Below are 24174 nucleotides of genomic sequence, written 5' to 3' on the forward strand. Positions count from 1 at the left end.
GTCAAAGGTCAAGGTCACAGTGACAAAAAACGTATTCACACAATGGCTGCCACTACAACGGACAGCCCATATGGGGGGGCATGCATGTTTTACAAACAGCCCTTGTTCATTTTTGTTTTTGTATATTCACAGTTGATGTACCGAAGGCAGATTGGTCAGCCAGTGAAACACATTCTGAGAGTATTGAGAATAAATGGAACTCTAGCCAGAACTGGACATGTACTAGTATACTACTAACCTCCTTTCCTGTCTATATGGAAGTGATTGTACAGTAGTTGTAATAGTTGCCAATTGAGCAGCATAATGGAACTCAAATCAGACACTTGCAATGTACTGACATGATCCAAAGTGTCTAGGTGACATTGACTGCTTGGAATAGTAGTCTAGTGAGTAGTGGTACCAGAACTAAATCAAGACACTAGACATGTACGGACCTCCATCATGTCTTTGTGGAAGTGACTTAAATTGGAATAGTTGTCAAGTGAGCAGCAGGAATCGAACTTAAGTCAGCCACTGGACCTGTACTTACCTCGAACTTGTTGAGGTGGAAGTGACTGCAGCTGGGATAGTTGTCAAGTCAATAATTACAAGCCAAGTCTTGTCAGGTAAGATAAACTTGATATCAATAACAGCCACAGCCTCAGTGGCATGCAGCCCAATCACAGATTATGAACTGTGGTTTAAGTTCTAAGGTATGGGATATTGTGATCAGTCATTGTCTGCTGCCAAATGTGTTTTGCCTGTCATTTCAAGTACCACTATTGGCTTTAAACCACAGGAAAATTTGGACATGTCTTTGCAGTCCTCACCCAATTGAGAAGAAATCCATATTTGATACTGTGTGTTGAACATTTGTGTTGAACATTTAAGTTTGAGACAATTATTTATTAATTGCAGATAATAGCAAGTTGTTCTAAGCAATTATCATATCATTATCAAGTCTGTTATTTATCCCCAGTATTAACATGGTCATATTATTTTGAATGAGTATTCCATAAATTCCATATATTTATCTCAAACATTACATCATGATTGTTTATGACTTAAGTGCATGTCTAAAAGTATATGCAGTATGTATTTCAGTTTAATACAGATATCAAGAACTTTTTCAATTCCAGGATGTGAATTAACTAATATAATTCCTGGACAAACAGAGCAGTTTGGTAAATTTTTAATTTTGAGTGATCTCCCTTGGACTGGCATCACTCGTATAATTATGTCACTTCCATTACCAAATGAAGCATGAACCAACAAGGGAGGCAACTTGTGAGGTCACATTTGTTAGTAAACAAAAAGTGGTTCTTTATTATTTCGCTTTACATGGGTCTAAATACCGTTTAAGAGCTCTTTTCTGGTTGGATTAAACAGTCCGAAATCAACCACTCTAGAAAGTCGAAACACTAATCGGACAGAACATTCAATTCCATGCTACATGCAAGCTATTTACATAACAAAAATTGTAAACCAAGAAGATTGGAATATTTGTTTTTGCAGTTATATACAGTGTTCCTGATTGAAATCAATGTTCTATTGCTTGAAAAGCATTTTTTTTTGGTATACACAAGGAAAGTAGTTGAATATTTGCGGAAAACGTTCTACACGTCTGCATGATTTTCGTGTGCTTTTTATTGAGACAAAGGATAAAGCACTGTTTATTTCATGCTAGAATTTAATTGTAAATCTAAGCATTAAAATTCAGAAGCGTGTTTCGGATTACAAATAATTTAGTTGAATAATGCTCATTTGAGCATCTAACGAAACATTTCCAATTGTGCGTAATTAAGTCAACGATAATTTGTTAAGGTGCATTACGTGTTGAATATATTTGAGGACGTGATATTATTCAAATAGTATAACGTGGGCTCCACGCAAAACTATCGTAACTCCACTTTTTCAGAAAATGACTTTTCGGCATTTTTCATAGTATTTTAATGATGTACATATACTGTAAAATTACAAGCACTTTTATACTCAATTAAAATCAGACAAGGCATAAAAGGTTTAGGATTTTATTTTATGGCATAACTGGCTAAGAACATCAGACTTAAACAATGACTAGGTAAAGACTAGAAAAAACATGATACAAGTATTGCAAAAATAAGTCTGGTATGATTCAAGCCAGTATGCCATCTTCTTTCTTGGTATTGGCTTATGAGCCCAATCCCCCACAAACAAGGCATACTGGCAGAGTCCTTAACCAGAAGGCATTGCTCTTCAAGGTGCGAGGCGGGGACGGATGGTGGATAATGTTGTCAATCGATCAGTTATCTTGTTTGTAAACAGAAGGCGCATGAATATTAATTAGCTGCTGATGCGGTACGGGTTCGACTTTTCGGAATCGGGATGCTGATTTGGTCACGTGATAAAGAAAATACCGGAAGTGCGGAATGTAAATACTAAAGCGAAAGTAGAATGGGATTTCTAATTTTGCATAAACTGCGTTTACTACGTAAACTTCAATTTATACTCAATTAAAATCAGACAAGGCATAAAAGGTTTAGGATTTTATTTTATGGCATAACTGGCTAAGAACATCAGACTTAAACAATGACTAGGTAAAGACTAGAAAAAACATGATACAAGTATTGCAAAAATAAGTCTGGTATGATTCAAGCCAGTATGCCATCTTCTTTCTTGGTATTGGCTTATGAGCCCAATCCCCATAAGAAACAAGGGATGATGGAAAGCGCATTTGACAGAATAAATTGTTTTGTGGCCAAGAAAGAAGAATCCTTGAAGAGCAATACATATTAAGCGAGACACAATAATAATATTTTTATATGATACAACTGTGCACAACATGAAGACAATTTGTTAATTTCTATGTATAAGACTGTGTGAATCTATAGTACGTGACATATCAGTTTTAAATAACTTTTTAAACTTGCTAATTCATGGCATGGCCAAGTAGCTGAGTGATGTGCATCAAAAACAACAACAGCAAAATAATCTGGGAGTGAAATTGCCTACGATAGCAGGCTTGGTACGAAATACATAGACACATGCGTTTTGCAAGTAGACTTGCATAAAACATTTTAAGGAACAAGTGAGTAACAAAGTAAATAACAGTACTCTATATTTGAGTACGACACTGTGTATACTAAACAAAAAGAATCACTGTACATATTTTCAACAAAATAAACACAAACATTGCAACTATTGGTACATATGAGAGAATGACTGATAAAGCAATTGTGAGTGCTACCTAGGATGGCAGGCGGTGAGTGATGGGCCTACGATAGCAGGCGGTGAGTGATGAGCCTACGATAGCAGGCGGTGAGTGATGGGCCTACGATAGCAGGCGGTGAGTGATGAGCCTACGATAGCAGGCGGTGAGTGATGGGCCTACGATAGCAGGCGGTGAGTGATGGGCCTACGATAGCAGGCTGTGAATGATGGGCCTACGATAGCAGGCTGTGAGTGATGGGCCTACGATAGCAGGCAGTGGCGGACCTACGATAGCAGGCGGTGAGTGATGGGCCTACGATAGCAGGCGGTGAGTGACGGGCCTACGATAGCAGGCTGTGAGTGATGGGCCTACGATAGCAGGCGGCGAGTGGTGGGCCTACGATAGCAGGCGGTGAGTGATGGGCCTACGATAGCAGGCGGTGGCGGACCTACGATAGCAGGCTGTGAGTGATGAGCCTACGATAGCAGGCGGTGGCGGACCTACGATAGCAGGCGGTGAGTGATGGGCCTACGATAGCAGGCGGTGAGTGACGGGCCTACATTAGCAGGCTGTGAGTGATGAGCCTACGATAGCAGGCGGCGAGTGGTGGGCCTACGATAGCAGGCGGTGAGTGATGGGCCTACGATAGCAGGCGGTGAGTGACGGGCCTACGATAGCAGACGGTGAGTGATGGGCCTACGATAGCAGGCGGTGAGTGATGAGCCTACGATAGCAGGCGGTGAGTGATGAGCCTACGATAGCAGGCGGTGAGTGATGAGCCTACGATAGCAGGCGATGAGTGATGAGCCTACGATAGCAGGCTTGGTACAAAGTACATATACAAATATAATTCAACAACATCAAGTAGGCTTACAAAAACATTTGAAACAAACAATTGAGTAATAAGAAACAAAGTAAATATTTACATAGTGTAGGGGAAAACATCAGTCTATATACGAGTACAGTATTTGAAATTAACACATATGGGAAACAAAGCTGGTTCACTGTTCATATTTACAAGAAAATGCAAATGCAGCTAATGCAACACGCGTTTCTACAAGTGTGTCAATGACATTCGAGAAGGTAAATTCAACTTCGAAACGTGAAGTACGCAAGCAAACTATGTTATGCTTTAATATACCTAATATAAATTTGACATGGCCTTTTGTGCGTGTTGAATAGTAGTTTTATCGGTGTGAATGTAAGTTGTGTAACAATCTGATGACCAACGACCGAGTGTTTTGATTAAATGATCTTCGATCCTCAATTTTGCGCAAGTTGTAGCCGCACCAATTCTAAAGCTATGACCATTATACTTAGAATCGTCCATACCAATACTTCTGAGAACATGTTTTAAGTTACTTATGAATTTTGTTCTGGTCAATGGTGATCCATTTTGCATGATGAAGAGGGCATCTGAGTTAGAATGTCCCCTGTACTTCAGATATTTTTTGAGTGCTGCTACAGGGCAGACTTGGTTGTGTGTGGCATATACAAAAATTTCTATACCTTTTCTAAAAGGATCAGATTTTGACTGGTTTAGATGTAAAATGATAAATTCTTCGTTAACCTTAATGTCTTCTAATCTGAGTGTGCTGTAATTGATTGGCGCTTTCTCATTCACTGTAAATTCTCCGCATCTTAAAAAGGCAAAAAATGCAACACTACAACAACATGACATTAAAATGTCTTCATACAATCCGAAACAACCTTCTTTCAATTTTTGAACTATCTTTTTTAATAAAACAATATCTATCGGGAGCCTTTCCCGTTTTTCTTTATTTTGCAATCTTTTTACTGAATTAAGGAATGTGTATACCTTAGCGTTTGTTAGTTTTGACTCTAAAGGTGAATCTTTTCCATGTCTAATATAAAAGAAACGAATGCCACATAGATATAACTTGATAGTTTGATACTTAAGTTTTAAAAAATGATAACAGTAAGGCCAGAGTTTTTTAATAAATAGATTTTCGGACCCGCCGACTCTTATTTTTGACGAAACCCAAAAAAAAAAAAAATATATAATTTCAATCTCGGATTTTTTTTTCGGGTGCCAAAAGCCGGGTTTTAGACACAAAACGCGTGTCGGGTTTTAGAGAAGTAATTTATTTAAAGCGTTTACCGATATCGCGTGTAAATGTATCATAAGCGCTTCTGTAACATCGATCATTTTTACTGAAAACATTCAAAATGGTGGCGAGACCCCGATGACTTTATACTGGTTTGGACTTATTATTTACCAGGATGCTAAAACAACAAAACAATTTATCAAAGCCACTAGTGACCAATCAATTGCCGATGTTGTGCGCAAACATGTTAATGAACACGACGAAATCGCTTCACTTGAAGCGTCTAAGACAATGATTGACACAGATAAGGTTAAGTGTGACCCATCTATGCCAGTGAATGTTTTGGTCGAGAGCGAATTGAAATGCATACATGCTATTTTAAAGTACCAAACCCCACAGGATCGTAGTATTATAAAAGAAAATGCATTTGATGCCCTAATGGCTATGAGGAGGAATTACTGCTACCTTCCATCCGCCAGGTAAACCATTTGTAAATTATTTAAGAAATTTTACAATTTAATATATGCAATATATTCATTATTTGGCAAACCTGTCATTGCAATTAGCAGGCTGACCAAAAATAATGATTTTTTTATTTTTTATATTAACCCTTTCAGTGTGAGAACCGAATTTTGAAGGCCTTTGCAAACAGTTTTGGATCCAGATGAGACGCCACAGAACGTGGCGTCTTATCAGGATCAAAACTGTTTGCTATTCTGATAGTATTCTTTGAAAAAAAATCAAAGAAAATGCTAATAAATTGTTGCAATTCAGCAGACGCCATTTTAGCAGACCACAAATTTCCAAGCATGCAAAGGGTTAATTGCTTTATAATTGATAAAATACAAATCTGTTTTGATAGTCTTGGCAAGGTGGTATATGTGACTTTTATAGTGACTTTTAAAAGATCTGTTTTTCATCAAAATGTAACATTGAAGGACATACTGTAGCCACTTTTTTCAAGGTGCAATGTATTAAAAATGTGTTATTCTATCTCTACATAATTCCTCTTTGCTATAAGATTGTAGTGGGAAACTTGTACAGCTTTGTGTTTTACAATTTTAAATATTAAACCATCACAAGCTTAATCTTGTTAATTTTGTAACTAATAGATTTTGGTTTGTATTTTCTTTTAATACTCGAGCAACACTTGGCGTGTTTCATTTTTGAATTACATATAAAAGATGTTGATTTAATAGAGGAATATTAAAGTGCCTAGGCAGTGACATGGGGGATTGGACGACAGATTAAGATTTTTTTAATTTGAAGATTGACTTTGCCAGAGTTTTTTTTAATTCAGATGTTCATTTTGTCTTAAAAGGAATTACTTGCAAAAGACATATTTGCGTGTTTGCGCATTTTCATTTGTAACAGAAACTGTTTCGGATAAAAGAAAATTATGCAACTATAATTATATTCGTATGAATGAAATGCAGGTCCTTTAATAAATGTGTTTATTGCTAAAGATTTGTATGAGAATGTTTAGAACATAATAAATTTCATTGACATTTATTATTTTGGTCATGAAATATACAAAGAACTTCATACTATAACATTTTTAGCATAGTGCATTTTTGGTCACCATCTTTTTTCTTTTTTTTTTTCCGTCCTCCTACTGGACATGTTTTGGAAAAAAATCCGAAAATCTTTTAATTAAAAAACTCTGGCCTAAGCAATAAAATTGATAAGTAAATCATTTGTCACTGGTGGTGGACTGCCACCAACATACACAACAGCTTGGCTGCGTAAAAATTGTTTGTAGCAGTCCATTCCCGTGCTGTACACTTTCAGGGTGTTTCCACTAACTGAAGATTCCCACATGTTTTCCACCAACGACTTCAACCCCACATCACCTGCGACATTCCCGGGCATTCCTCTGGGTTCTGTTTGGCTTGTGGCGCCGCGGCTCGAAAGCGGGCCATCTGAAAGCGAGAAAGAGAATCGGCTATTATATTTCGCTTGCCGGGAATGTGCAAGGACCTGAAGGTGAAGTTATTGGTGGCAGCTACCCATGTTAACTTTCTCATTAACTTCATAATGTCCATACATTTTGATCTTCCTTTATTGAGGATGTTAACAGTCGCTTCATTGTCACAATGAAAGAGCAGCCTTTTGCATTTCCAGTATTTACCCCATAACACTGCTGCGGCAACTATCGGATAGAGTTCGCGGAAAGCCATTGAGGCATCACTTGGAATTTTGACAGGCCAAGAACTACAGAACCAGCTATTCTGGAAGAAAGCTGCAAATCCTAGCGTAGAGCTTGCATCCGTGTACAATTGTAAATCGTCTGCTGATGTTGTTTTTTCGTCATAGAACATGGATACACCGTTCCAGTTCTCGAGAAATTTTAACCACATGAGAAGGTCTTCTCTGCAGCTCTTGTTCAAGTGGACAAAGTGGTGTAGTTCCTTAACTGTTGTTGACAGTTTAATCAAATATGACACGAAACTACGTCCCGGCATAATCACTCGTGATGCAAACTGAAAGTGACCTAATAGCTGAAGTAGTTGTCTTTGTGTGCACGATTTTTTATTTAACATGAATTGTATGAATTCTATAATTCTTTCTACTTTATCGCGCGGTAATCTAGCCTCCATACTCAACGAGTCCAAAATGACACCTAGATACTCCAAGCAGGTGGTGGGACCTACTGTTTTAGAAGGAGATATTGGTACCTTAAGTCTATTAAATATATGTGTCAGTAGAGCCATCGTTCTATCGCCATCGGAATCTGCATGTTGCACCGTCAGAAAGTCATCAAGCAGATGGAAAATCAAGTCAATTTTGTAATTGTTCTTTGCGATCCAACAAATTGCCAACGATAGGTTGTCAAATATTTTTGGCGATGATCGACTCCCGAATACTAAGCGCGTGAACACATAAAATTTGTCTTTCCATCGCACCATGAAGTATGGCATCTGTTCAGGTTTAATAGGTAGTAACTTAAAAGCATTTGATATGTCTGTTTTGCAAAGGATAGCGCCTTTTCCGGTTTCTCTAATAGCGGCTATAGCATCGTCTATTTTAACGTATGAAAGGCTGCACAGATCTTTATCTATTAAATCGTTAATGCTCGAATGATTCGTATCATTACGGGGCGAAGACAAGTCCACAATTAAACGTTTTTTACAGGAATATTTTCTCTCCGCTATACCTAAAGGTGAAACCCTATAGTGTTCGAAAGGAGGAGTCTCAAACGGGCCTTGTAAAAACCCATTATCAAGTTCTAGCCTCAACAATTTGTCCACTTCATCAGGTTGTTTTAAGGCAGATTGTAAATTTTTACACACTTTTTGGTCGTTTGGATAAGGCCATATCAGAGTATCGAAACCTTTTTGCAGGCCGTCGCACAAGTAACTAACAAAAAGGCGATCGGGTGTTCTACTAACTCTGCTCTTAAATTGTCTATATTAATTGGCGTAGACGCGTTGAAAGATAGTCACTCTGATTTTTGAGAACGTGTTGATGGTGTTGTGTGTTTTCTTGTGTTGTCTGTTTGAGATTGTCCACAGGAGATCTTCTTGTGACTTTCTGACTTGCAGTTTAGACAAATATGAAGTCTAGGACAACCTCTTCTGGAACAGCCTTTTTCGTTGTTGAAATTGTTACAAATTTCGGTCCCTTTATGCATGATAATTTTTCGACCAAATTTGTCCGAAGAATCTCCACTGGTTTTTGCATACTGATTTGAGCGGACTGCTTGGGTTAAAGCGTTTGCACAGAATTCAGATTCATGTAATACCGAGTGGCAGTGTTGGCACTGCCTGGCTCTAGTACCGCCTAGTATCAGTTGAAAGTTTTCCGTGTCGCGCATAGCCCAGTTGACCGGTATACCATTTCTCACAGCTTCCGCAGCCTTGCTTGAAAAGGCGAGGTGGTAGTCATAGAACTTTTCTCCGTAAAAGGCGTGAATACGGCCTATGTCAATCTCGTATTCATCGAGCTCGTTTTTCCTATGCGGCCACTTTCTGCACATGACTCGCTTGTATTTACCGAAAGCAGTCCTAAATTGTTCAATGGTCAGCCTTTTCTTTAGCCTAAAGTCATTTTTGAAGGCATCATTGTTCATATCAAACCCTGGGATCAAGAGAGCTGCCAAATTTACGTCTCTACCAGCTTCGATCTGTTTGCGCAGCGAGTCTGACACGATATCGAGGTGTCCTAGCTGACTGGCAGGGATGCCATTTCGGTTCTCTGAGGCGCGAAGCCTTAAACTGTCAATATCACACGAATTGAATACAGAAGAAAAATCAGGGCTAATACCTCGGTAGATGTCCTCCAAAGTGGGGCTGTCAGTCGAAGTCGTGGACGTGTCTGTTGAGCCTGAACTATTTCCTTTTTCATTCAGGCGTTTCATCGTCTCGGTAAATGCCGACATCGTGTTGCTAAGTGTTGACAAACACAATCCTATGTCAATTTGAGAGTTGTTTGCGCCTTGACTGCTTATAGTCGATGTGTCGTTTTGCTGCCTCATAATCGGCGATCTGGATCGAAGCCTTTCCTCCGATCTGATATTTATTTGGGCATTGTCATTGTCCGAATTCCTGACACTGTTTTCTTTGTAAAGTGCCTTCAAGGCAGCCTTTGTGAGCGAAACCGGGGCTTTGATTCCAATTTGTTGTAGTTCCTCCCGATATTCTTTAGCTCCCCAATTCTCCGGGTTCGTCATATCGTAATTGCGTCGTTCCGACCTCGAAGAACGAGACGCCATATTTCTTTGTTAATCTTTCCGAGTCAAACACAATTTTCTTTCGCACAATATAACGTTTTTAAAAACGGCGACAAAGTCACAAATCGGAACACAATAACGGCACGAATTTGTATATTCTTCAATATATCATCTCCGAATTCGTAAGTTTTTAAAACGTTAATAAATATAATAATGTTGTCAATCGATCAGTTATCTTGTTTGTAAACAGAAGGCACATGAATATTAATTAGCTGCTGATGCGGTACGGGTTCGACTTTTCGGAATCGGGATGCTGATTTGGTCACGTGATAAAGAAAATACCGGAAGTGCGGAATGTAAATACTAAAGCGAAAGTAGAATGGGATTTCTAATTTTGCATAAACTGCGTTTACTACGTAAACTTCAAATATTTTCAATCTTTATAGTTGAAATAATGATAGCGCAGAAATATCGTAACTCAAAAATAGCTGTTTTTTCCCTGCAAGACTATCTTAACTTGAGTTACGATAGTCTTGCATACAAAAATGCACTACATCATGATAATTATTTCATGCAAATCTATGGTAACTTGAGTTTTCAGGGGGGGCACATTTAATATTGCAATATGTTAAAACTTAGTACTTGGATTGTTTTTATTTTATTTTCAGCATGGTTATAGTTTAGAATTTCCACATTAGTCAACAAAGTGCATTTTTATATCCTTCTGTTGATTTTTTTCTGTTTTCTGTGCAAAACGATCATTGCAATTTAAATTCTACATCCATCATTATTGTTGGTTATATGTAAATTTTTTTACCTAGATGTCTTACTCAGGTTTTCTCCTTAATTGAGCTTTACAAAGAGCCATTACAATGTTGGAGAGATTTACCCCAGTAGGCCAAATTGAAAAACTGACGTTTTCCCATTTTTAACAAATACCTAAATTACCGGTAAGCAAAATAAAAAACTTTCTGTATTGTCTTCAAGAAGAGTTTAATAATTATCTGAAAAACTGTTTGACAATCTTTGTTGTGTAGTATAGAATAAAGGATATAGCAATTGGGAAATCCCTACTTTTTCTGTAGATTTGTTCATTCAACGCATATAGACACATTTATAGTTTTGCAACTCTACAAGTAAATGTGTCGGTATGGGTTTTGAGCTTTGTGTAAATTATGGCTATATTGTAGAAATGTCAACATCGAAGCATAATTTTGTTTTACTGCCAGTTTACAAAACAAATGTTTTAAGGTCTTTAAGGAAAGGTATTTAATAAAAAATATTCATTTGCAAATTAATATCCGCATTAAAAGACAAGGCAAATGCGACATAAAGACCCTAAAGCGATGTATTATGTTGATAGGCAAACACTGTCATATGTCTCTGACAAGATTGTTAACTAGGTTCGTACTCATTGAAATGTTTGGCGATTAAAAGATGCAGAGAATTGTATGGAAAAACATCTGCAATATAAATTATTACCAGTACTATTTGATTTTAAAGATGATTGTTTTCAACTATAAAAATAAATTAACATAAAATCTATACATAATAATTTTATCATTTGTTGTTTTCATGGAAGCAGATAATGCTTTGACTATTTTGAAAAAAGTCACTATTTTAATACTATTATTTTTATAACATTCATAACATGTAATCAATTAAAACAAGAAATATCTTTAAAAAAGATATACGGCGTTGATTGTGGTCGATGTTTATGAACGATCAAAAGTTATCCCTATGAGATAAAAAGTAGCGGATGCCTTTTTTCTGCGCAGTTCTTAGCTACGATCATAAGCAAATCAATTACGGGGTGTTGCGCCAGATTTCGTGGCTTATTTTGCTTTATGTGATATTTTTACTCAGATATCTATATTTACAGAATAGAAAAACACAAGAAACATGAAAATAAACGAGTGCATATAGGTCAGCCGGCAATACTCGAATCTTATTTAATTGCATAATTATAGTATAGTGAATTATTGTGCTCAAGCTTAATAAACTGGTCTAAATGGATAAATATTTCTAATTAATTTTATCAAAATTGGTCCTTATCATGCAAATATTGAAACCATATTAAAAATCGATGATTGACATACCACAATAATATCGCCGAATATCTTTATTTAGTATCTTTCTGATCAAAACAGACTTCAAGTGCACAAAGTTTACGAGACGGCGTTTATATAAAGATTTCTGCAACTGACCGCAAACTGACCTTGATACCTTGCGGATTGGAATGCAATGCATTACAGTCACTACGTTATTGTCAGTAAGACCGGTGTAACACAATGATCGCAACCCCTTCTGCGAACTCCGGTGATGAACTGTATATAAACTCTGACTTTCACAAATGGCCGCGAATTGACCCGAAACCTCGCGAGTTGAAATGCAATGCAAATAAGTACTAAATATGACAACATAGCCTTTAGTATAAACGCTTTTGCGATGGTAATTCTCTGAAAATAAAAGGTGAACGCACAAACTGTATTTATGTCGAAAATTGATTGTAAAACTGTTCTATCTATTGAGCCTTTTCATTAGAGATAAAATTGTTCCATGCAGTAAAACAGTGTTACAAAGACGCGGATATGTTTCCAATGTTCTGGTGGTATACTCAAATCAGTCAATGGAATAAATGAAGTGTATTCATTCGTACCTAGCCGCGGGAAATTTTATAAGAGTATTATTGGACACTTACAAAGGTCAAGTCAGGGTGAAAAGCTGGCTTAATACAGCTTACGCCGAAAAAAATTATATATATTAAAATTAGTATTAACATATTGGTGAATAATGTAATTTTTCTATCTAAGCCTTTCTACATTGAAAATTCTCACTTTTCTAGATTGAAATCATCTTGTGATTTCTGACAAAAGGTGCCTGGTGTGTAAACCAAATGCATAATAGAACTAAAAATTTATGGAACGTCATTAGGTATTAACTGGACTATCAGACTTTAGATTAATCAATTATCCCTTTTGGCCCAAAAGATTTACAGAGTACATAGTTTGTTAGCCGGATTTTTTTCGAAAAAATCTCGGCTTATAGATTGATGTTGTCGGGCGGGCGGGGGGGCGGGCGGGCGGGCGGGGTGGCGGCGTGCTCGAAAATGTTAAAGTTCTTATTTCATGGTATAACTTTGGTATGCTTGGACCTAGAGTCTTCAAACTTGACATGAAGGTTGGCCAGGATTAACAGATGACCACTGGTCATTTCAAGGTCATTCATTTGAAGGTCAAGGTCACTGTGACCTTCAATATAAAAAATGTTAAAGTTGTTATAACTTTGGTATGCTTGGACCTAGAGTCTTGAAACTTGACATGAAGGTTGGCCATAACTAGTTAGTAACCACTGGTCATTTCAAGGTCATTCATTTGAAGGTCAAGGTCACTGTGACCTTGAATGTAAAAATGTTAAAGTTCTTATTTCATGGTATAACTTTGGTATGCTTGGACCTAGAGTCTTCAAACTTGACATGAAGGTTGGCCAGGATTAACAGATGACCACTGGTCATTTCAAGGTCATTCATTTGAAGGTGAAGGTCACTGTGACCTTCAATATAAAAATGTTAAAGTTGTTATAACTTTGGTATGCTTGGACCTAGAGTCTTGAAACTTGACATGAAGGTTGGCCAGAACTAGTAAGTAACCACTGGACATTTCAAGGTCATTCATTTGAAGGTCAAGGTCACTGTGACCTTGAATGTAAAAATGTTAAAGTTGTTATAACTTTGGTATGCTTGGACCTAGAGTCTTGAAACTTGACATGAAGGTTGGCCAGAACTAGTAAGTAACCACTGGACATTTCAAGGTCATTCATTTGAAGGTCAAGGTCACTGTGACCTTGAATGTAAAAATGTTAAAGTTTCATTTTGACCTTTGAACAATATTTCAGTAATTTAAGTATTGCATTGACAAAAACACGAAAGGTACTTTCCTGTCATTTAAATCAAAAATCCGGCTTCAATGCGGTCATCTCCGACCGCGGAACTCTTGTTTTCTTTCTTTCTTGGTTTTCATGCCATTAACGGTTGCCATTTACAAAGCTATAACTATGACATCAGCAATACCCGCAAACTTTGTTTGACACAAAATGCATGTTACTTTTTACCGGACATTTCAGGTGTTTCGGGTGAAATATAGGGCCTTGATGAAACATACTTACATTCATTAATTAAGGATTCAGACCTTGAAAACTTAGACAAACCCATTTTTTCTAAAAATATATAAATATTGATATTTAGTAACGGTACTGCCACTGACAGAAAGACAAGGAGTAACGCTTAAAATCAATTAGTACCTGTACTACCATATCCAAAAATACAGGTAGTACTGTACTACCCGTGTTCTTGGATATTGAAGGGTATATAACTGACTTTACAGAAACATTTGCAGCAATTATAATAAATATATGTAGCTTCTTAAACAGTTATTGTATTAGGTTTTCCATTCTGAATTATGATGCAAGTACAACTACACATTAAAACTCATCACTAATACTATTTCTTCATTTTTCTTGACAAGAAAACACAAGCCAACAAGTAAGCTAAGTAAATGAACACTTATTTCACTGTCTCATCCGTTTTCCATCTATTTTCTAACGTTTTAAGCCACCAATGCAATCAAATCGTTTTATATCGGGGCGATAATGTCTTTTTCTGGGTTTACCGATTTAATGTCAGGATGGTTAGACGACACCGTATGTAGTCATTATATGACAACAAAGTGTTGTTTTGAACCGCTTTCGGTTAAGCCGACATTCCATTGCGCGCAGACATATTGTTTTTGACGGATTTACAAGTTACAGGAAATCACGCGACAGAATAGACAATACGATATTAACCCAGTCTACAACTTTTCGGTAATTTAAATTAACGAAAAGCGCCGTAAGGTTAGAGACCAACAAATCACGCCGCGCTGACGCAGACGTATCGGTACGGCCAGATTTTTTTCGTAAATGCGTAAAATGGATATTAAAGTCGTTATTGTACGTCCAGTTTATAAAAATAAATGCGTAAATCTTCATGAAAAAGGCGTATTTACGGCTGTACGTCCCTTATCTGGAGCTCTGGTATTTTGCACGGAAAAGTTAACTGGAGTTACGATACTTTTCCGTGGAAAACCCACCCAAAAATTTAGCATTTTTCCTGCAAAAGTATTGTAACTCAAAAGAAGTTCCAACTATAAAATTAAATGACAGTTAATTTTGATTTTACTATTCCATATGTAATAAATTGTTATTTTGTACTCACAATCAGGAACTCCTGTTTATTTACAAAATTATTAAGAAAAATAATCCTGTAAAAAATTTAAAAAGTGAGTTACGATAGTCTTGCGTGGAGCCCACGATAATAAAGCATCATATAAAAATCATATCCGCTTATTAAAAAGTGAAATTTATAACTATGAAAGTAGCGTTTAGGTTTCGACGCTACACAAATGTACATGTAGGTGTATATCTTTGCACTTGATCCGCCACGTATGTATGCTGCCGATTTATGCCGCAAAAGTACGCTAGGTTAAAACAGACTCGGCGTCGTTGTTCTGAACGATGCAGTGTGTCTCAGCGATACGCGGCGTGAACACACGACGCAGCCGACGAGTACTATCGTTCTGGCCGTGGCGTGAACGAGGATTATGTTTGTTCTGCGTTGGCTGTACTGTATACTAATACGTAAATGATTTAAAAGTAATTTAACCTTGATTTTGGTCAGGAACTCTTTATATAATTGCTTAAAAAAGGCTTCTCAAATTTAGCGCATAAAATATTTAAAAAAAAACACACACATTTTTCAGTTTATAAATCCTTCTATTCGATAGTTTCATAAATTCCTATGACTTTGACCACCCATTTATTTTGGATATTATGACTCATATCTGATAAATCTTATTTCATTGTATTTAAAATACTATTTGACATAGTTTATTTTCTCGTAAACATAATGTTAATGCTATATTTAGCTCGGAAAAAGCCATTGGTAAAGAATTGGCTAAATCTGCTACACATGTAAAATACAAGGCCAATAATTTCAAAATATTCATTTTAAATCAGTACGTTTGTATTTTTTAGTCAAAATCATTATTAATTTATTGATTAAATAAAACAAATATTACAAACATAAAATGTTTTCCCAAAAAAATATGACATGACATATTGATTTGAAGATATTAACTGATCACTGGTCTATTAGTGCTGCAACAATACTCCCAAAACCGTATTGCAATATATTGTCAGTTCAAAAACCCGTATTGCAATATATTGCTAACTTGTACCTGAATTATAACTCGCCAGCTAATCACCAAACCCAACCTTTGTATTTTAGGTTCTAGTTATATCCTATTGGCAATTCTAGCCTTATTTTTACAAAATGCTTTATAAACACAATTTACTCTTTTTGGCTTTACAAAGCATTTTGTTATGAAAGATTAGTATTGTCATATTGTCTATAAAGTTAAACTCGGCGTTTGTTTCGTCTGCCATTCTGAGAACTTTTATAAAGCCGACAAGAAGAATAATAACCCGAAACAGAATTGTGGATGTTTAAAAGCAGGTTGTGTAACTTATCAGAATGCTGTTATCTCAAAAAAATTTTTTTATCATTATTACTTCTGTTTATGACAACATAAATTTACATTTTTATTATGTAATTAATTGTGTTTTTTTTTTGCATTTTCACAAGCTTCATCTTGAATTTAACAGTATGACATGCAAAAGAAGATCTTGCAGACTCCCATGAAACAAGGATACTAAGTATAATAAACTTTTAAGAATGCTTTTTTTACCAGGGTTCCCTCTGGGCTTTCAAAAGTTGTCGCCACTTACTTTCGCCAAATTTAAAAAGTTGTCGCCACACTGGGGCTACATTTGGGCAATGAAGATCATGTTATTATAATACAAACAAAAACTGAGCATTTACAGTATGTTAAAGGAATTGATTTAATAACAGTAGTATTAATAATAACAACACATTTAACATTGTTAATTAAATAAAGGCACATTCAATCAGTTGTAACTCTTGTTGATTGACACCTTCTTAGCAGCCTGAATATGTTGCCACAGTTTTGGTGCTTCAGAAGCTTTATGGTATTCTGAAAATACAAAAAGGGAAATATAATATTAATATAATACTAATAATAATCAATGAATGTGAAGTATATAAATAATATAAATGTGTGCTAGCATATGATCTACTACATAGAGCCCTTAACACAACAGTCAAATAAAATAAGCATTTGTGTATATCAAATGTCAAATTGATTTCCATGTGCTAAACTATGTTAACCTTTTTTTTAAGGTACATCCGGTAGTGAATGAATTGATAAGTGTTGAGGATATAAAGAGTTCACACAGCATAGATTGTGTGTTGGAAATCATATTGAAGGAAATGAAATTCTGATAAACAACTGTCTTTGTTTGGTTTTTGTTTGTTAGCTGGTGAATAATAGCGGTGGGAACGTTTGCATTTTGAATGAGTCTCAAAATAAGCAGCATCTAATGTTCACTTTCTAAAAGTCGTTTTACACTCTGAACTTGCCATTTTGACGAGTGAAACAGCAATATGTCACCGTTTAAATAGAACCAATAGATGTAAAATGTTTTACTATTTTCTATAATTACACCGATTTTTCTAAAAACAATTGATACTTACCTTTTTGATTGTCATTGTTGTCAATTTAACGGTCTTAAATCTGCTTCGAACACTGTGACAAACACTTCACATTTAAGCGCAAAGTCGGTATATTTCAATAGTGCCTTATCTCTGAAGCAATAAAACTGCCGACCAATTAAGATAACTTGCAACAACACCCCAGATAATCGCAATTATCACCATAACATGCCACTTTGCGGTAGTCGGCAGTCAGCACCACGCTCCATTGATTACAGCTGTATCGCTTACACCATGGAAATCTATAGTATTACGACTGCCGTAAAGCGGCTGGTACACACAGCGTCTATTGTCATTTTAAGAAAATATGAACGCAGAAAAATGCCGATTTTTTTAAAATCGCCATTTACGAAATTTTGTCGCCAGATTTTTTATTTTGTCGCAATTGGCGCCAATGGCGATCGACAGCGGGAACCCTGTTTACATATCAATTTATATTTGCTAAACACCAATTTGTTTTGTTTACCTTGATATCATTATTTCGGATGGCTTTTCTGGACGAAATGTGGATGAATTTTTGTAGAATTTTGGTACCGGTATGATGAAACTCGTAACGCAATACAATATGCGGATTGTGTATTGCAATATATACATATATACCGGTATATTGTTGCAGCACTAGTCGCTCAAGGGTGCCATCCTATAATTGTCATGATACTAAGGAAGTATCTGATATGCAAATTACTTTGCCTTTATTTTGTTGTTAACTTATAAGACATGGAATGTTTAATTAAATGTCTAACTTTTTTTGAAAATGTTTTTATTCAGAATAAAAAGTCAATGAACTCTGAATAGTGGCTGAATATGCTTGAAAACAGGTTATATGCTTATTGAAATTAAAAACAAAATAACTTCTTAAACTATCTATGCATTTTCTGATCAAAAGTGTTATTTATATTTATTTTAAGAATAAACATCAGAATTCTAAATGTTTTGTAGAATGTTTGCATTTTATCCAGTAATCCCATAATACCAGTTTTTGGTTTAAAACCAATTGCATTATAATAAAAGTTTGCAACCCCTTGTTCCGAAATAAAAGTCATTAAAAAATATGCGGAGTAATTCATTTAAACAAACAGAAAATGAAATCTGAAACCCTTAATAGGAGTCCTGCAATCATTTGTAATCAATAACTTATGTTTAAAAAAATCATTGGTTCATGCTACAAATTGTAAAATATTGCAACCAATCCCTGAATGATGTAAATATGCCATGATGTTGGAATAACATATATCCTGATCAGACTAGAATATTTAATATACCCATTGTCTGTTATAAAAAATAGTAACATAGGTTACAACTCAAATTTCTCACTTTGTTTAAACTTATTATAATTTGTAAATTATCAACTGGTAGGAGAGAAACAAACATTTATGTTTGCTCTCCCTTTCTTCTGTTTGAAACACATTCTGAAGAAGTACATGTATTTGAACTTAAGTAAACTACTTTATTATTTTAACAAAGGAAATTAAAGCATATTTTGTCGCAGAATTTTATTTTATTTTGTATACCCTGCTGCTATACCATTCGACCCTAACATATTGACTGATTATATTCATAAATGTAGCAATATTTGTATGTTTCTTATTGGCTTTTGTGGTCTTGTGCTTCATTTAAATAAAAAAGCCTGTGTGGTAAGAGTGGTACAATTGTGTAGTAAAATATAACACCCTGATGTCTGTGATGTTAATCAAGACTAAAGGTAGAGGTAAATATTACTCTAAGAGGGATTTGCAGGACTGTAATACACTTAGAAGCATGATGATGATCATACATTATTTAACCCCTTAGAAATGATCTACGTAAATTGATGTGGGGGCGCTGCAACAATCAGGTCTTGTGTTCGCTGCATAATACATGTACAACTAAATAAGGTAAACATGTTCGCCGCATAATACAAATACATGTAAATGAGACCAACGTGTTCACTGCATAAAACAACAATAAGGTCATTGTGTTCACTGCATAATACAACTTAATCATGGCGATCCATCCCTTGACGAAGAAATTAGTTTTTACAGTAATGTATGCAATTGATGTTGCATTCATTTGCTGTTCTTGTTGATATCCGAGTTTTTCAAATGGCAGCGTTATATGTTCCCTTTGATATATTGCTCAAGAGCTAGAAGGTTACTCCATTGCAGGGCATAGAACTCATTTTTGTAAGTTAATACTGTCATGTTAATTATCCAAAAACTACTTCATTACATTTCTACTGTATTTATTGTTTTTAACAACAAAATCATACATCTGGAGCAGTGAGGCAAAACTTCTCTCTCGTACAAAATTAATATAAACAACCAATAATAAACATCCTTAAGGTAATTGTATTAAAATGCGCAGACATGTTATGTTGTAGTTAATTGTGTAACCTTAATGTTGCCTTGCTACGCTTTTCTTGTACAAATGAATGTGGCTGTCTCACTTGTGTTTTCTGATAATAATTCGCACTGTTTGTATTAACCCTTAGCTATGAATAAAAAGAACAATTTTTAGCAATTATCTGATATGACTGTAAAGTGGTTTAATCTTTATTGTGTTTAATTTGGTTGTAGTTGTATGCATGACCTAGGATGTACATGATTGTAATACTTAGCTTTCTATTCTCCACAGTCTACATTTAAGCATGCCCTTCCGTTTACCAGATTTGCTTGAGGCTCCTCACCAGTGGTTATTTCCTTTGATCACAATAATAATAAGTGACAGCAAAATTTGTCTTGTTCTTAAATTAATATATTTATGAGTAGACCAAAAATATTGTGTATGCCCCTGCATTGACAGACAGGTTTTTTTTTTTACTAAGAAAGTGACGCCGATATTCGGCGTCTTCCCCTACCAGAATTTTCCCCCTAAAAATACCATTTCCCCTCCAAAAATATAATTTTTCACCAAAATATAATATTTTACCCTCAAATAAAAAATTATTTTTTTTCTTTTGGGAAGTCGAAACTTATCCAATTTGTACCATGTACAACGATCTCGCTCTCTCTCTCTCTCTCCCGTCAAACACTCAAATCTGGGAATCCCAGTGATTCTATATATAGCTCTAAAATTACGTCATTGAAACTGGGCAACTAATCGTATTATTCATGTGACTATTTTACTGGATTACGGTCTTGCGCAAGAAGGGTGTTTCGTCAATTAATTACCGGAAACCAGTCGAATTTTCATCCGGGTTATGTGAAAGCCAAGATATAAGCGTTAAAACAGAAAAAAGTCTCACAATTGGCGTTCATACACGAACAAAATAAAACGTTCGGACTCGGAAAATATTAATTGCGTTGACACATTTTTTAAGAATGAATCATCAAAAACCGTTGAAACCCAGCAGGATTCGGAGGTACATGTAATCAACATTGATTAATACTGTCGGATTATTGTGAAAGTGAAAGTAGTCAATCGGCAGCTGCCGCACCTTTCCCTTCCAATACTGTAGCAGATTTAGATCGTCAACCCATTCATCATTAAATTGAAATCATAATATTGACACCGTTCCCCGGCCCCAGTTGAAAACATTTCCCATTATTAGATCTACACCTGCAACTTTATTTAGGACTTTGACTTTAATATCATACTTGTTCATGTGTTTAAGAACAAAAAGGTCAGAGACATGCCTCTTTTTCAAAAAAAAACACCTGAAGTCTGTAGGTGAGTTATAGACATTGAAATGAACAGTTTTTATTTTTCCCCAAATATGTCTCTTTCGCGCTTGATTTTCCCCTTTTACCCAGCGTCCGGCGTCTTCCCCTTTTTCTAAAAAAAAACCCTGACAGATTTGGGAGGTACATATTGATTGACCCATCCTTCCATCTCTACACGGTGAACACAAATCTTTCTTACTTGCATGGATTTTGTGCTTGAAAACTACCAACACACCCATATCAACCTTACTGCAGGTTGCTGTTGACGCTCACCTACTTTTGGTTTAGACTAATGCAGAGTCCAATCTCTTGTAGGCTAAGAGCTTATGTAGGCTGAGAGCTTGTATAAGCTTTATTGCTGAATAAATGTTGTTGTTGTTGTTTATCCCTTTACCACTTAGATACGTATTTTGACGCATTTGTATTCCCTCAGAAAGTTAGATTTAAATAAAGACCTATCTTACTAGATGCAAGTTTAAAAGGCTTTATTTCAAACTCTTAAATACTGATAAGCAGCAAACAGCATAAAACCTGAACAGACTGCAAGTTACTCACAAGCTGTTCTGGTTTTATGCTGTTTTCACATAGCCATTTTTAGAATGCTTTTAGTGGGAAAGGGTTAACTAAAATTTATGCATTCCATCTAACAACATTTCCGCTTTCTACAATGCTTAAACACTCTTAATAAACTAAAATCACCTGCTTCATCTTGACTATGACATTGACCAACTTTGGGACTTAAACTCAGAAGGTCTAAATTTTGCTTACACCAAATTTACCTATCTTTAGTTTCTCCTAGAAATTAACCTCATTTTGTAATTAGAATTTTCACTCTGGCCCAGTTCTTAATTATAACCCACCAAACTAAGTTGAGCTTGTCTGTTGGTCAGTCGGTCGGTCGCTCCGTACTAAGCGTCCGCTCTCTGATTAAAGTTGTTTTCATCCGATCTTCACCAAACTTGGTAATATGTCATGTGATGTCTAGGTCAAGTTCGAATATGGGTCCTGCTGGGTCAAAAACTGGGGTCACGGGTTCACTTCTGTGCGTTTTAATCATTGAGCATGGTGTCCGCTCTCTAATTAAAGTAGTTTTCATCTGATCTTCACTACACTTAGTCAGAAGTTGTATCTAGATAATGTGTAGATCAAGTTCAAACATGGGCAATGCTGGGTCAAAAACTAGGTCACAGGGTCTCTTAGTGCGTTTTAAACATTGAGCATGATGTCAGCTTTTTTTGTTAAGACAACATGCAAAATATTCTGTTTCAATGCGTCATGTGGGGGTATTCGTCTCGTCTGTGACAAAGCTCTAGTTATAATTGTCATTATTCAAGCTCCTTGTATTGCCTAATGTTTTATTTCAATTTGCTGTCCAGTCATAGTTTTGTGTCTGTCTGTTTGAGAGTAGCCATCAATGATATATGATTATGAAGAGCTTTGTTTCATGCTTAGGGAATTGTATTTTGACAATTGCTTGGATATCTTATGTACCTGACTTCATTATGCTTCCCTTCAAAGAAGAGGGGTATATTGTTTTGCACATGTCAGTCGGTCGATCCGTCGGTCAGTCCGTCCACCAGATGATAACTCAAGAACGCTTAGGCCTAGGATCATGAAACTTCATAGGTACATTCATCATGACTGGCAGATGACCCCTATTGATTTTCAGGTCACTAGGTCAAAGGTAAAGGTCACAGTGACTTGAAATAGTAAAATGGTTTCCGGATGATAACTCAAGAATGTTTACACAGGATCATGAAACTTCATAGGAACATTAATCTGGACTGGCAGATGACCTCTATTGATTTTCAGGTCACTAGGTCAAAGGTCAAGGTCACAGTGACTCAAACCAGTAAAATGGTTTCCTGATGATAAATCAAGAATAATTAGGCCTAGGATCATGAAACTTCATAGATACATTGATTATGACTGGCAGATGACCCCTATCATTTTCAGGTCACTAGGTGAAAGGTCAAGGTCACAGTGACAAAAAACGTATTCACACAATGGCTACCACTACAACTGACAGCCCATATGGGGGGCATGCATGTTTTACAAACAGCCTTTGTTTTTGATTTGACATTGACCTCAAACTTAATAAGCACTTCTTTGGGGTCTAACTGTGATGTCACTGACCAAGTCATATTATTTTAATGTTTAATAACAAGCAATAATGAGGAGTGTGTGACAACCACTTCTAGGGAATTAGTCACCATCTGTGAGACACATGAACACTCTCATTCAATACAGCAGCATAACAAACAACAAAATAATGCTCATTGCTTACTAAAAGTGATTTTTTTGTCAGATCAGGCATCTAGATCTTTAAGAATTAAATGCAAACACTTCTGTCATATCAAAATAGCAGAATTTAAAGCTTGTACAGATGCTCAATACTACATTGACAATTTTACAGAAAACCATTTATTAATGCTTTTGGGTTAATGACATATTCAAACATTTCGATTTCCCAATAAATGATATTTAATTATATGTGTACATTTTTTAAAATAGATAATAATACTAAATATTATAACAAAAAAGGTTTTGTGGAGTTGTGTTGAAGTGGTCTGTGTTAAACGAAAACAGATATTTATTGACACACATTGGCTTCATTGTGTTCAATAAATTGAAACAATATATTCCCTAAAGAATATAAAAGCATAGGCAAGTTTTATATGGTGTACACCAAATGCATTGATTTTTTTACCTGCGAGTCCAGCGTACTGGACTCACTAAAACCTCTGGGGATGCAACGTTTTGAATTATGCGAGTCCAAAAAATGCATTGAAATTTCTAAAAAAATTATATCGTTTAATATTTGAACTCATTCTTTCAATTCAGCGACTCATTGATTTGCAAGTTATTGAGTCCCAGGACTCAGATGAGAAAATTTGTAAAAATATTACTGCAAATGTCTATTGTAAATGATAATATTTAATCTCCTCATCATTTAT

At 35.8% G+C, this 24174-nt stretch overlaps 3 protein-coding genes and 2 long non-coding RNA genes across 14 annotated transcripts in view; 2 read left to right on the forward strand and 3 right to left on the reverse strand.

The window, feature by feature from the left end:
* LOC127867042 (uncharacterized) overlaps positions 1 to 24174 on the forward strand; it is a 502500-nt gene that overhangs the window by 378968 nt on the left and 99358 nt on the right. The gene's annotated exons all lie outside the window — the stretch shown is intronic.
* Positions 1 to 24174, forward strand: part of LOC127867056 (uncharacterized) — a 401999-nt gene that overhangs the window by 190365 nt on the left and 187460 nt on the right. The window lies entirely within an intron of this gene.
* Positions 1 to 24174, reverse strand: part of LOC127867051 (dihydrofolate reductase-like) — a 407711-nt gene that overhangs the window by 181482 nt on the left and 202055 nt on the right. The gene's annotated exons all lie outside the window — the stretch shown is intronic.
* Positions 1996 to 3624, reverse strand: LOC127867064 (uncharacterized). The gene is made up of 2 exons (XR_008043248.1): positions 3454 to 3624; positions 1996 to 3373 (listed from the first exon to the last, which is right to left on the reverse strand). It is a non-coding gene; the product is annotated as an uncharacterized LOC127867064 (long non-coding RNA).
* On the reverse strand, positions 16822 to 17827 carry LOC127867063 (uncharacterized). The gene is made up of 2 exons (XR_008043247.1): positions 17559 to 17827; positions 16822 to 16998 (listed from the first exon to the last, which is right to left on the reverse strand). It is a non-coding gene; the product is annotated as an uncharacterized LOC127867063 (long non-coding RNA).

The sequence above is a fragment of the Dreissena polymorpha genome, chromosome 2 (genome assembly GCF_020536995.1).
Source record: "Dreissena polymorpha isolate Duluth1 chromosome 2, UMN_Dpol_1.0, whole genome shotgun sequence".
In the NCBI taxonomy this organism is placed as follows: domain Eukaryota; kingdom Metazoa; phylum Mollusca; class Bivalvia; order Myida; family Dreissenidae; genus Dreissena; species Dreissena polymorpha.